Here is a 14,691-nt window from a genome sequence, read left to right as displayed (position 1 = left end):
AACACACCGCCACAGCGCCTTCCTCTAACCGCCCTCGGTGGGCTTAAAGCCTCACAGTCCTCCTGGCTCCTGTGCGCGCTCCCTCCTACGGCCCTCCCACCCCCATCCCGGAACTCGGAATCGGCGCGCACGACTGCGCTACTGTAGCGCCCACGGCCTGGCCCGCACCGGCCGCTGCGGAGCTGGTGGGGAGGCGGGGAAGGGAAGGGAGGGGGCGGGAGGAGATCGAGCCCGGGGAGAGGCTGTGGGTTGGGGCAAACCGGTCGTCGCAAGGCTAAGCAGAAGCAGCTGCTGGTAATAGGCGCCTCCGGGGAGGGAGCGGGTTTCCCAGGCCGGGATACAGCAGCGGCGGGCGCTCGGGAGGCCAGAGCAAGCCGCCCACAGGAGCGACCCGCAGCCAAGGCGCCGGCTCGACACCGACGCCTCACTGCAGACCCACCCAACTTTCCCTACGACCCAACAGTCCCTGAGGGCTTTGCCGATCCGCCCTCCTCACCAGGACGTGGTAATAGGCACCGGCACTCCACTTCTCCTATCCGAAGGAGCGCTCTCCTTTTCCCTATTTGCACCCCAAGGATGGTGCTGGATGGGCGTTATTCAAGGCTTCGGAAAGAGGTGGGACAGTGGACAGCAGCTGAATGCCCCTCGCCTCCTCCCCTCATACCCAGCGTCCTTGCAAACAGAGCCAAAGACTTCCCATTGTTTCCTGAGGTCAAGCAGCAAGGACGCACTTTACTTAGAAGTATCTCTTTGGTTATCTTTTCCCATGTACTTCTGAGAAGTGAAATAAGGAAATGATGCCCTGCTGCAGTTTCAGAAGCTTAAAATATTAGACGGAAGGCAAACATTTCAAAACTTAGGAAAATTAATAAGCATATGAAAATCCACAAGTCCCAACAACCGATTTTTATCTATCACGTTATATCCATCTATTTTCCATCTAAATATTAAAAAACCCGTGATTTGATGTAGTTTACATAAACCACAGGTACTTGGCATTTGCTTTGGTGTTTTATTCCGATACGTTCATGAACTGGCAATTGGCCTTCAAAACCTACTAAACACTTTTTAATTCTGCAAAAATGAAATTCAGCTCAACTTATTGTATTTACATTTTATGAAATACGTATATATTTATACACACACACACACACACACACACACACACACACACATATGGATATAGTGAGAAGGTTCTCTAAAGTTTCCCCACCCCCAGCCTACCCCAGTTAGGGCCCTACAGCGTTCATGCCCTTGGTTCACCACTTCAGTGATATCTAGTAATAAAATCTTTGCGGTCCCAGAATATAATCAATCTAGAATTTCTTTCTTTGGATGTTTACATCGTGCAGAGTTTTCGTTACAATCCTGTTAACATGTTTTGTTTAATCCAAGACATGTTAGAAAAGAAAAACAAAACTGAACGTTCTTATGGAGGGAATAATTTTTCTTAACTCTTGCCTTGATTGAGATATCCGCGGTAGCACTCGGAGTTGCCTTTTCTTTCTCCCCCAAAATGTGTGTTTGATTTTACTTATCAGATGATGCATCTGTGTTGACAGAAGTTTGTCTTTTGTTTTTATTTCCAATAATACATACTTTCAGCGAGTAGAAGGTACCTTGTAAAGTGAAACAGCTTCCAGAAGTAAACCACTCTCTTTTGTGTATCTCCCTACCTCCCTAGCTCCCCCATACACACACCGAAAAGATGCCTGATTCTTGAGGGCTTCAGATGTCTCTGAAAAGGTGAACTTTGAATGTTCTGTTGGGGGGAGTGTATGTGTTTCTGATGCTGGATTTGGACAAAGGAACTGTTCAGAATCTTTGGGGAAAATAATCTGCTTAGAAACAGCCTAGGAAACAGCATCTCTCCATGAGGTTCCCCGCAAAAATCCCCACCGCCGAGCTGCTCTGTACGTTTTTGTCCGTAGACACGTCACTGTTCAGGCCATTATTTTCCCTCTTCCACTTTTATTGGATAAGTGCAGCTGTGAAGAACCAAAAACAATATATATTGGAAAAAATAAGGGGGATTCTCGAATTCTAAAGCTGTACCATAATTTCTAGTTTCACTTTTTTCTTCCTCACCTCCCCCACCCTCCTCTCCAATTTGCAGGACCACGTGTGCGGTTCTGCATCCCACAGTCTCTTCTCGAGTTTCTTATATAGTTTTGGGATTTTTTTCCCCCTCTCAAGTAGTCAGAAAAATAATGCCGATGGGGGAAAGCCCTGAAATCGAATTGTGAGCCACCAGGCAGAGCGACCGGCTGCGCCTGCACAGTAGCAGCCACTCTGGGTCTCCGGGCTCTTCCGAGAAGGCACCCAAGTGTGCCAACGTCCTAGGCTTCAGGAAAAAGACGAGTCTTAGAAAGAAGCCAGACTCCCTCCCGTAGAGTGAAATCAACAAAGAGAACCCTCCTACCTGAGGTGAATTTCGCTTAACTATCTGAACGGGGATTAAGTCGTTTCGCGTGGTCTGTCATTTTGTGATTCCTCCCACGTTGCCACAGACCCGAGCGCAATCCCAAACTCTCTTGGTCTACCTCTGGGTCTTTTTTCTTCTCTCCTCTCCTCTCCTCTCCTCCCCTCCCCTCTCCTCTCCTCTCCTCTTCTCTTCTCTACTCTTCCTGTTCTCCTCTTTTCTCCCCTCTTCCTAGATCAATTTTCACGTGAAATGACTTATCCCCGACTGATCCTCACAGCCACATTTGCAGTATTTCTTGAACAGTGAACACCACTTTCAGAGGCAAACGGTTTGATAAGCCTTTGTAGCTCACGTTTAACTTTCAGCCTCTATTCGTACCCACCCCCGTGCCTGGCCTCACTGGAAATCCTTTCAACAGCACCGAGTCCAGGTACCATGTCCTTGCATCTGACTGAATATAAGACTTCCCCATGTTGCTCCAGCCACACCCAAACCTATTGAATTAGTGACTTGAGACTGCAAAGAATTTTTACATAACTTTAAACGTTAACAATTTCTGTAAGTGGTTGCACTGCAGTGACCACAAAGATCTTGTTTTCTAATATATGGAAGAATTACTCTTTTTACACTCAACATTTCCCACAGCTGATCACCAGTGGTTTCCTTTGCTGATTGTGAAATGATTTGAGTTTTCCTCTTGCATTTAATTTGAAGGAAAATTTAGGCAAATTATTGGGTCAGCCATTTACTTAACTCTCTACAACAAATTAAAAAATGAAATCCTGGGACAGAGATTTCAGAGTAAGGTGGCCCTTGGCTGTCAGCATGCTGTGTGTTCTGAAAACAAATGATAAAATGTATCTGTTGGAGTCCCTCCTTTCATACTTACCATAAACATATGGTTTGCTAATATGATTCAGTTAATATGTACATTTAATATCATGTTAAAAGCACTGGTTTAAATGATGCATAAAGCAATTCTAAGTTTTGCTCCTTAAAGTGTAGCTTAAGCTATAAAACATTTGTTGGATAAAATAGAATACCCTACCAAATCAAAGCTAGCAAACAAAATGTATGGTGTTAGGAGAAAAGTTCCATGGAGCCAAAGAATAAAAACAAAACAAAACAACAACAACAAAAAAAAAAAAACAAAGGAAAAACAGACAAAAACCAAAACAAAAGAAGTCCACCCCAATCAGCAACTCAGCTCTCTGAATATCTAATATGCAAGGATACATTAGGTTTTCATGCCAAGAACAGCTTTTCGGTGCCTCTTGTTACATGTTAAGAAATAAAGACAATTACAATGTTGGAAACATAGTTTTCCTCATTCTAAATATTTTTATGCTTATCAAACAAATAATGGATCATGTGGTTTTTCTCTTTTCCACTATTTGTGCGTTGATATTGGCACTTAGATAATGCTTGATTTGGCATGCAAGGCACAACAGTTTAAAAATTATCTTTACAATGACTTTTGGTGGTATTATTCAGGTTTATTTTTGTCCAATAGAAAGCTGATTGTTTTGTCTAAATGTGCCTTAATCCATAATCTATGCTTTCATAGAATAAACTCTCTCAATGAATCCAAGCTTTCTTATGCTTTGTGAAGTAAGGGCAAAACCGTTTAATTTTATTTTGCATGACGACAGAACTCAAGACATGGAATGGATTTTCTTAAAAAAGTTTAATTGTTATTTACAGGTATAAACCAAAAATCAGCAATAGTACTATCAGCTATCTGCCAAAACATGGTCAGGAACTAGCAAATGAGATTTAACCTCAATAAGAAGTAGTGTGTCTGGGGAAATATAATCTAAACACTGTCAACCTGAGGTCCAAATCCATACTATTCATGATTCACACTCCCCCAAATATCTGTTCTACTGGCCACTGGAGTTTATTGCTGGAGCATGCAGCCCTGTTCTGCACTATACTGGAAGAACAATTATGGTGGCAATTTTTCAAAATCCACCTGCAATTTTATTCTTGGAGGAAAATGTATTTTTTTAAATTACTCTAGTTGTGAGAAAGAAGAATAAATCTCATGCTTGTTTGTGAAATGATATTATAGAAATGTAAAAAGAACAATCAAGCCACTGCCTTTTGAGTGGGGGGAGGGACAGGTGACTGCTGCATTGAGGAATCATATTCCCCCAAAGCACTTGTTGGATATCATCTCTTTATAAAGGAAAATGCACATCATAAATGGATATGTTAATAAGTAGAATGATCTGGATAAAATCAAACTGAAAGCTCAAAGTACCACTTATAAAAGTAGTTGACAATGAAAAGACTATATATGCCTAGAGAGAAAAATGATAAAACAAAAGAAAAATTAGACAAATTAGATTAAATATGCAGAAAGATTTCATTTCAATAACTTTGGAAAATTCACCTAAAAGGAAAAAAGATCAACAGATAGATTTTTAAAAAATTAGTCAAATGTTCAACAAAATTTACCTTAGTAATTATTTGTGACATATAGGACATAAATAAAACATCACTTAAAAATTCACCTGAAGTCTTTAGAAGAATTCTGGCCACGAACCCTAGCATTACCTGCCTCACGTGGTCTCTTCAGCTTCATAAAAATAGGAGTAAATGTGTTCATTTTACCCCAGATCCTCTCACTACATTCCTCTAAGATCCCTGGTGTGAGGAAAGAATATGATAATGTTCTTTAGAAGCTTTGGCAGGGAGAAATGTATTTTCTAATGTTAGTTAACAAATGGTTTAGAAAACCAGTCTTAATGTAATAAGAAATTGGATGTAAAAGTCAAATTTTATGGCTCATGTAATAAGTTCCTGTTGAGTGACTAAACTTCTCCCTGATTTACCTCATACATTTTTTAGGGAAGCAATAGGCAAAGAAATTAACTTTCGGATGACACGATATTCCATTAGACTAAAAAGCACATGTTCTTTTTATAATATGAAGGTCTTAGAGTATGGGGACAATGTCTTTAGTCTTGTGCATAACTTTTCTTGGTATTATTATTCTAGTGGCTTCAATTAATGTTTCCAGTACATGCACTCAACAGTGAGGGGGTTATTGTGGTTCCTAACAGTATGAAGTGAGTTAGCTAAGTGAAAGAAGAAAGGCCAGTGTTGGGGAAAAGTGACTGGCCCATTAAAAATTTCTTTAAATGATGCCTATACATAAGAAAATTCTTAACTCAATCCTAGATAGTTGGCTTTATTTTTCGCTGTTCCCACATGGTCCAGTCTTCTCCCAGATACTCATGAGTAAATCTCTGTCTAAGCTAGTGGACTAGACCTTCTTCCCCCTTCTTAAGGAGAAATCCTATTGGGTGCATTTGAAAGTATTTCTATGTGAAATTACATTGCCAAACTAAATAATAAAGGAATTTTTGAGAGAGACACACACACACAGGGAGAAAGAGAGTGCAAACATTTCTTTTGAATCGGGATTGATCATAACACACGCAACCCGTCAGTGTAGGCAGAACACAAATGCTGAAAGAACTACAGAACTATTGGGTTTTGCCCTCTTCCTTCTGTGGATCTATATTTAAGGGTTTGAGTAGGATCCAGATTTAAACACACATTTCTGTCACGTGTCTTCTGTTTATGTCATAAAGCAGAGTATAGCTCTATACTTAAGCAATTTTTTGTTCCTACATGTGCAAAACACTTTGTCATTTCTTTATTGTACATAATGCAGGTAAGGAAAGCAGTTAAGTTTAACATTTTATGGCATGTAAGTGGCTAAATGTTCTAAGTCCAGTTTAAACAAATATGTAATTGAGTCTATGGAAATTCTACAAATATATCTCTATATACATACCAATATATATACACACCAATATATATACATACCAATAGATGAATAGAAACTCCTACATAGATTCTCAAATGGTTTATTATAAATACATGTTTTATTGGGTTTTGGCTCAGTATTGCATGAGGCATTTAAGTTTTTATTGACAATTTTCTTCATACTTGCATTCATGTCCAATGAAAAAAATTAAGTCTATTTTATATTGAAAATAAACTTGTCTTGGGTGGTACAGTGCATTTTCAGATTGTGACCCTTTGCCCAGGCATGACTGTAAATCCACCCTGTACGCCTGTGACTGATTTGGGACTTAGGTTTCTGATTTGGCTGAGAGATGTGTAAAAACCTCAAGTAGTCAGCAGCTCCCTATTGGCTGTGCATCTGAAGGGCTCAAGAACATTGTTTATTCCAGCAAGTATCTGGGATACATTATACTTCATAAGTTGGCTCCTGCTACTGCTGTTTTGGAGAATATGATGAATTTGTATACTATGCTAAAATAAATGTACTTTGCCCAAATAACAATTTTTCTTCATAGAAAATTATGAATATGACTATCTTTTGAATCTAGTACTGCCAATCTTTTAAATGTATAGCATTTCTGAAAGAGCAATTATGAAGTAAATTCTCCATCCCTTCAAATTCAGAAACTGCTTCAAAATTTAGATTTTTATCCAAAGGCCATCTGAATCTAGGTTTTGAGAAGTTAAAAAAATAAAATGGTTGGTTATTTGGGTTGAGAGATGTTTTACATATTTTTTTAAGGAAATACCAGGATCAAGGATCAAAAGACTCCTTGTATTAATACATAAAAAATTTTAGATTATAAATTGTTTCTGAATTATAAAAATTGACTTAAAATATGATTTTCAAATAAATACCATGCCTGTAGTCTTTGACAAGAGAAACCTCCATTGCCTTTGGCGTTTTTAACAGACATATACTTGGTAGTTTTGGGTTGTTGTTGCTCTTTCCTTAAATAAAATGTTTGATCATCGGTGCTTTAAGAGGCTCTGGATTTGTAAATTGTTTTATAATTGTGAGTGGGTAGAAAGGGTAAGATGGATTTAAGAAGGCTAAGCCATCTTCATCAGCTAGCTAATTTGGTTAATGTTTCTGTTTGGACCAGGTAATGTCTTATTGGGTTGACATAATTTATGAATGCATTGACTTTTCCAAGAAGTCCTCTTCACAGGATATACATGGTCTTTTTTGAAAACTTTCTGGATCTGCTTACACATAAACATCCAACAGTTTAGGATCCAAAATCAGTCTTTGTGTAGATTTCTGACTATTTCTGGTGCTTTGGTTTTTATCTCCAAATCTATAATCTGTGGTCTTTGAAGGTGAAGGATTAGGTCTCATTGTTCTGACTCAAACTCACTTCATTGCATCTAGTACAAATCAACAGATACTTGATGACTGATAGAAACAACAGTCAAGCGTGTGAAGCTGAATAATTTTGAAAGAGTGTATAGGATAAAACTCATATTCATGCCATGCTTTGTACTTTCTCAGGCCCTTTTGCTTACATGATCTCATTTGATGTGAATAATTGAGTAGGGGTGGGGAAAGGATTTCATTTGAGAGGGAGAGACAAGTGCAAACATTTGAATGCTCACTGAGAAGCCATGAGTCCGTGTAAGAGCAAGTCATCAAGGTATTTGCATATCTTTCACTGCTTGTGATTGGATTCCCTAAATCAAGTAAGAGGAAGTTCCCAAGGAAGGGGCAGCTCAGATTACTGGCCTGTAATGGATGCTTCATCCAATGCTGAAATACTTTCCAGGCTGAATCAAGATTCTCTCTAGACCCCATTAAGTCAGATGCAGAGGGACTTGGGGGTTACAGAAACTTCCCCCTACACTCCCGAAGGGGTTCCCCGCTGCAAAGAAAGGAAAAAAAAAAGGAAAGTAGAAAGTATATAGGACGTTTAGTCCAGGCTTCCCCACACCACACGGTGTGGGGTAATCCATTTACTTGCTCTTAGTCTCGGTTTCCCTAAATACAAGAAATTACATTATATAGCTTTAGACCACTCATAAAAATACTTGAATTCTAGTTGCTTTAATAAATTTCAGTATGGTTGCTTATTCCTTTATATTCTCCACCCCAACTGAAAAAAAAAAAATCACCCTGACACTCCACCCACCCTCTCCTTCAGGTCCAGCTTTTGCACACTCAGCTCGCAGTAGTTCAGAGCAAACCCACCACGCTCCCCTTCGGTTTAAACACTGCAAGGGCCCAGGAGTCCCGGTCACCCTGCGGAGCCTGGGCAGCCAGCCGAGCTCAGCTCCGCGCGCGGAGGGGCCTGGGGAGAGGCTGGGGGCCGGGAAGGGGGTCCTGGGAAGAGGGCTCTGGTCGAAAGTGCCCGCCCCGGTGTCGCTGTGCTCTCAGAGTCACGCGAAGGGCGCCCCTCAACCCGGAGGCATAGACGCATTTACGAAGAAAAGAGAAAAAAGCCACCGCTGGCTCGAATTTCTGGAAGCAAGGGCAGTTTTTGCCCTAAACACCGAGACAGACCCCCTCTTAGCGCTGCCCCGGCCGTTACCCATTTTCCATTTGTTTTTGGAAGAACCGGTTCCTCAGCCCCGCGTCGCCAGAGTTGGGACACCCGTAAGTCCTAATGCCCGGCCCCTGTCGCCGGCCACCCTCCCCTGGCGCGCTCTCTTGCCACCTCCGTCCCTGCCGCGCTCTCGCCCTGCCCCGGCAGCCGATGGGCTTTGGCCTTCAGCTGGGTTGCGGTGACGAGGAGACTTTGTTGTGAAACTAAATCTGACCCTTTGGCTCCGAGGCAGGGCCGAGAGCCCGGGTTGCTGACGCCGCAGCCCCACCCGGGGCAGGAGGGCGGTGATCGGAGCCCGGGCAGCAGCGGAGGGGGCGCAGCTGCCGCGGGGCCCCGACCTCGGAGAGATCGCGCCTCCCGTACCCCAGCCCGCCTGCGCCTCCGAGGCCGCCTGCTCTGGTGGGCACCGCCGCCAGGTACGCGAAGCCACCTGGATGGGCGCTGTGGGTGCGCACAATAATGGGACCACATCAAGGCCAGCTGCGGTGACACGCTCGGGGCGTCCCCTGGCCTGGCAGCCTTAGGGCGCTGCACGTGGAGGGATGTGTCTGGGGCCGGTTTGCTTTCCTTTGGGGAGATGGTGACTGATTGGGACATCGGGGGACGAAGGGGAGGTCATTTTGACCTCATTTGTTGTTGTGATTGCTGTCTCGGATGTGTGGTTGCGCGCAAAGCTCCAGTACTGGGAATCATTTGGGGACCAACAGGGGCAAACAGCTATTGAGCTTTTGCACTTTCTAGCCCCCGGAGCTTCTTCCTTTGGTTAAAGAGGATCCCTCGGTCCAAATAAAAGAGGCCAGTTAAAAGAAATAGCAGATGGTTTGGAGGGGCGAGGCATTGTTATTTCTCTGAATAATTAGGGAAACAATTTAAAAAAACAGGATCTTTGCTTTACCTTTGGTGAGGTTGGGGGAGTTGGGAATACTGCATACGGTGGGAACGATTTTTATTGTTTTCTTTATGTTAATTAAGACCCACCCAACTTTTTCGGTCTGGTATCCAGGCTGACTAATGCTAGCTAGGTAAGTCATCTCACAAAACTCAAGGCTTCTTGGAAAAATTGGGGTGGGAGGAGGACTCAAACCTTTCAAGATATGTGAATAGATATTTGAAAGAATCACGATCAAGTGTCTACTCAGCAGAGGGGATCCCAGCTGTGAGTGAGAAGTGCAGGAACAACACAAGAGCAGAATGTCCAAGTAAGGAAGGCGTTCTTCCAGCCTGTTCAGACACTCTAATGTCCTAACTGTCATGTGTCTCTAGCTCTGAGCTGTTCATTCAGCCAACACTGGGGAAACAGGCCATGAACCAAGCGTTCTGTTATGCAGATAAAAATGGTTTCTGCCCTGAAGGAGCAGTCTGGTGGACAACTGTGACCTAATGCGACTAGAGCTCTGATGGGGGAAAAAACACAGGTGTGCACCCCTTACTGGAGGAGAGGACTGGATGAGCTTGGAGACGAGACAGGAGTCTGGGTGGAAGATGCATCCTCCAGGCACAGAGTGGTTGGCACCAGGGGCCTCCGGAAGTAGGCTACCACGGTTTCAGGTGAGCAGGAGAGGCCTGGGATGTAGGAGGCATGTGCAGAGATGGTAGCTAGGGCCAGATGGAAAAGGGCTTACATGTCAGATCAAACAGAGACCAAATCAGACTTGTTCCCTACTTGGAAGAGAACAGTATCTAAGTTTTGCAACTTGGAATATGTGGAGGCCTTGGAGAGAAGGCAGAGAAACTGCTCATTAAGATAAATTACAAAATAGGAACTATAAAAAAATCTGTTAGCGGGAATATTTAGCCTAAAAAAGTCAAGAGGTAATTAAAGAGAGGGAGCACTATAATAAGAATATCGTTTTACTAATTGTTATCATAGGAACTTGAAATGCAGTTTCTAAAAATGTCCTTAAGCAATTGACTCGCATGATAATTTTTGGATGTAAAAACTAGAGACAACGAAACATATTGCATTATAGTTTTTGACCTTACCTTTCATCCTAAGTTTTTACCATTTGCTCGACATACATTTATTGAACATGTACTGTGTGTAGGACATATTTTCAATAATCTCTATCCTAGTACATGGTATTGATGTCATTGTATAGGTGGAGAGATCAGCTCAGAGAAGTTAATTAATTTTACCAGGATTACAGAGTTGATAAGTCCCAGAGTTACCAAGTCTAATCCATATGCTCATACTGTGACTTCAGTAGTCTTTTTCTCTATCTTTTGAGTCATCAGGACTATCTCTGTTTTTAGCTTTCTTTTATTTATCATTTATAGCACTGACTCTAAAGAAGAAAGTTAAGTAATGGGTTTGGGATCAGTGTATTACAGAATGCTGGATATCTCAGCCATTGGTTTATAGAACAAGTCAAAGAAAATCTGAGTGAGCTTGACTGACAGGCAGAAAATAACAAAATGAGAATTTCACAGGGATAAATCCATCCCTCAGACATAGAACAGAGGGATTGTGACTTGAAAATAGGTCATTTGCAGGAGAGTTTGAGTATCGCTAAGCTCAGTAACTGCCAGTGGTGTTTGGATCCAGAGGTGACTGACCAGTAGATATGTCCTGTGGAAGGGCATCAGAAAGTTAAGAACTAGGTTTTCAAAGGACGTTTGGCCTCGAAAGGAGAGTCCTTAGGGAATAGCATCATAATATTGAATATTTCAAGGACAAATTGTATAGGAGGACATTGAGACATGTTTGTGTTGGTGTAGGAGGAAAAAAATTGAATCTGGGGCAGATGGGTCTCTTTCGGCTTTGTACAGGGGACAGCCCCCGAAAGTCTAAACCTTCCCGCCGTGGACCGAGTGGCTTGCCAAGCTGGCATTTTTCTATCCCCAGAAGTGTTCATGCAAAAACAGGTTGGCTATCTGTCAAAGCTGTGTCGGGTGATTCCTGTTTTGCAAATTTAGATTCTATAACTTCCTACTGTGGCCCCATCACGGCATCCCTTGCCTTGTATGTTCCTGTCACATTACATCACCCCTTAACAGCTTTCTCATTGAACTGAGGGGAGACAGATCTCTTAAATTTTTCTAGTTTTGCACTGGCATAAGCTGACTTTTGATTTTAAGGAAAGAGTGAAATTCAAAGAAACCCTGACTCAGTGCCTCTTTTCTGACAGCTTAATGCTTTCTCCATTACTGTGTTTTCTGTGTTTTGGCCTTGGAGATTGCAGACTTACAGTCTTTTCTCATCAAGTATTCCTTACTCTGGTCAAGAAGCAAGTAGAAGTAAGAGTCAGCATCCAGGAAATGAAATTGCTTTGCTAAACTTTAGTCGTGATTGTCAAGGGTGAGGGAGTGAGTGGCGCTGGAGTAGAGCAAGGAAGCATTTATTTTCTAGGTATTTCTAAACTGGCACATGAAATATGCATTAATTCTTAGGTCTGATGAGGAACTTAGATCCCCTGTACTAAATAAATATGTTACCATTGAGCTGAACATTGAAGTCTATGTCTGCATCCATGGTTAAAATTGCCTTTGAATTCTAACAGCAAAGAAAAAGAAATAGCGTAAGAATCTGAGAAATACATTTTTACCTTATTTTTATAAATAAAACTGCTTTCTTTATTATTGTCAGCTGAACTTGGTGTGGGTTAGGCACAGACTAGAGGCTTTCTAAATTTGACCAGGGTATTACTGAAAACCAAACCACCATTCACCATTCTGACTTGAGTTCTTCAAAATAAAACCTTAAGGATTATATCAATTATCAACATGCCAATTGAAACTTAATGTTAAAGAACATTATATATTGCCTAATCTCTATCTCTTAAACCAAGGTTATGTTTTTAAACCTCTTCTTCACTTCTATACCTAAAAAATGAACATTATTAGTTGTTGAACCAATGTGGTGTACTTCAGCAGGACCAAAGGTCACCTGCAGTAGAAAGGAGTGTGCTGGACCAACATAGTGTTTGGTTAGGGGGAGGGGGCAAGGTCTGTTATTCCCAATGAAGAAGGCAGTCACCAATGAAACAGTTTGTTGCTTTCTTGACTATACTGGAAAAAAGAGGTTGACAACTGAGGAAATAGGAAGTTGTAGCACATTTGAAAAAACCTTTATTAAATGTATAGTTTCCTGAATTTTGACAGTTATGTAGACCCATGTACCCACTATCATTGAGCTATAGAATCTTCTGACACCCCATCAAGCTCCCTTGTGGCCCTCTCACTCCAACCCCACCCCGTCCCACCCCCCAGCCTGGCTTTGCCCAACCACTGCCCTGCTTCGTCCCTGTGGATGAGTGTTTTTGGTGTGTTTTTTTAACACTTTAAGAGGTACTTGCTGGTTGATCTTTCTATGTAAAAGTAAAGGAGCAGATATTTTATATCCCCTCTTTTTCTTTTGAATAAAGACAATCTACCATGTAGTTTTAGTTACTTAAGTTGCATAACAGCAAACAGAACCATTGTACAGAACCCTTTCAGTTTGTTACCGGTTGTTTTAGAGCATAAGTTATTTTAAAACTGAAACCATAGTCTTACTAGGCTGAGAAAGTATTTCTGTGACACTTTGTATATATATAAACAACATCTGTGAAGGACTAGCAATGCCCTAAATTCAGTAGATGCGGAGGAATTAATACACCAACCTGGTGAAATGTGAGATAAGTTTATCATGCGTGATTACACTTCAGATTATTGTCTCTTAGATGCCTGCATTTCCTCATTACACAGGCCTGTGGTGCTCAAGCAATGTGCTGCAACACACCACGGTTCCTCAAATTCATCGCGGGTATGCATGGACCCCTTGTTCGCTGGAATGTGTTTTGACTTTTCTCCTTGAGTCCCTGAGAGCAGGTTTCATTTAAAGAGCTATGATGAGCGTAAGGAAGAGCAAGTGACGAATGTGTGATAACCATGAATGCTTTTATCCGCACTGTGATTGTCCCCACCAATAATTTAGTGAAAGCTTTCAAGGGTCCAGCCATGGTTTTCCATGTTCAGAAGTTTACCAGGAATATAAAAATTTGGTAACCTCTAACATAGGGAGATTCATGAATGCTGTCCAGGTTACAGGTTCTTCTGTAACAACTTTACTTGAGTATTTTTAAAATGTGACTTCCATGTTTCATCTTTCTATCAGGGTCAGAGTTATATGTAAGGGAACCCCAAATAAGTGAATTTGGCCTTACCTTATTACTACTAGTTTCAAATATCATACCTTTTAATCCTTTAATCACATTCCTTGGAATGTATCCTTAAAGAAATAATGAAAAAGAAAGGAAAATAATCTGATGAATGAAGATGAAGTGTTATATGGTACAGTGAAAGAGTGACAAAACCCCACATGACCTACTCCATAGTAATATCTCCTGATGGAATATTACATGAGCATTAAAAATGATAAATGTACAGACTATAAAATGCTTATGGCACAATGTTAAGAGAAACCAGAAAGACACAAGCATGAAGATTCACAATAATTATAGCTATGTAAAATTATGCATGCATGCAGACAAGTTGAATTGATGGGATCATGGGTGTATTTAAGGTTTTCTTAATATTGTTTAGGTAGTAAGTGCTACATTAAAATATTAGGTAGGTCCAATGCTCTTGATAACATAGTCTGAATTCAACTATAATTATTGAATAAATACAAGTTACCATTTCCTTAATAAATGTCAGCTCATTTGATTATCACCTTACCTTCCATTCTTTATCTGGTTACAAGGAAGTCACATATGGTAGAAGCAGAGCTCTGGTCATATTTATTTAGAAATTGTATAAAGAACAGACAGGCTTCATACTTAAATATTTAAAACAACAGTACCATTGGGAAAGCTATAAAAGCAAAGTGGTATAGACATTTTATTTCTAGAGAAGCTACATCTCTAGCTGCAGAAGACTTCTTTCAACAATGAAGAGCTAACCTCGTTTTTCATGAAT

The 14,691-nt window shown here is 41.1% G+C and overlaps 1 protein-coding gene across 4 annotated transcripts in view; it reads left to right on the top strand.

The window, feature by feature from the left end:
• Positions 1–9,074: 9,074 nt before the first annotated feature.
• EYA1 (EYA transcriptional coactivator and phosphatase 1) overlaps positions 9,075–14,691 on the top strand; it is a 288,702-nt gene continuing 283,085 nt past the window's right edge. For all 4 annotated transcript variants that reach the window (XM_054590246.1, XM_054590244.1, XM_054590245.1 and 1 more), the window contains exon 1: positions 9,075–9,209. The gene's annotated coding sequence lies outside the window, so the exon portion shown is untranslated. The remainder of the gene's footprint in view (positions 9,210–14,691) is intronic.

This window comes from Pteronotus mesoamericanus, unplaced genomic scaffold, assembly GCF_021234165.1.
Source record: "Pteronotus mesoamericanus isolate MK-2021 breed Mesoamerican mustached bat unplaced genomic scaffold, CSHL_Meso_final scaffold_174, whole genome shotgun sequence".
NCBI lineage: Eukaryota > Metazoa > Chordata > Mammalia > Chiroptera > Mormoopidae > Pteronotus > Pteronotus mesoamericanus.
Note: the sequence above shows the minus strand (reverse complement) of the source record. Positions and strands in the feature narration are given on the sequence as shown.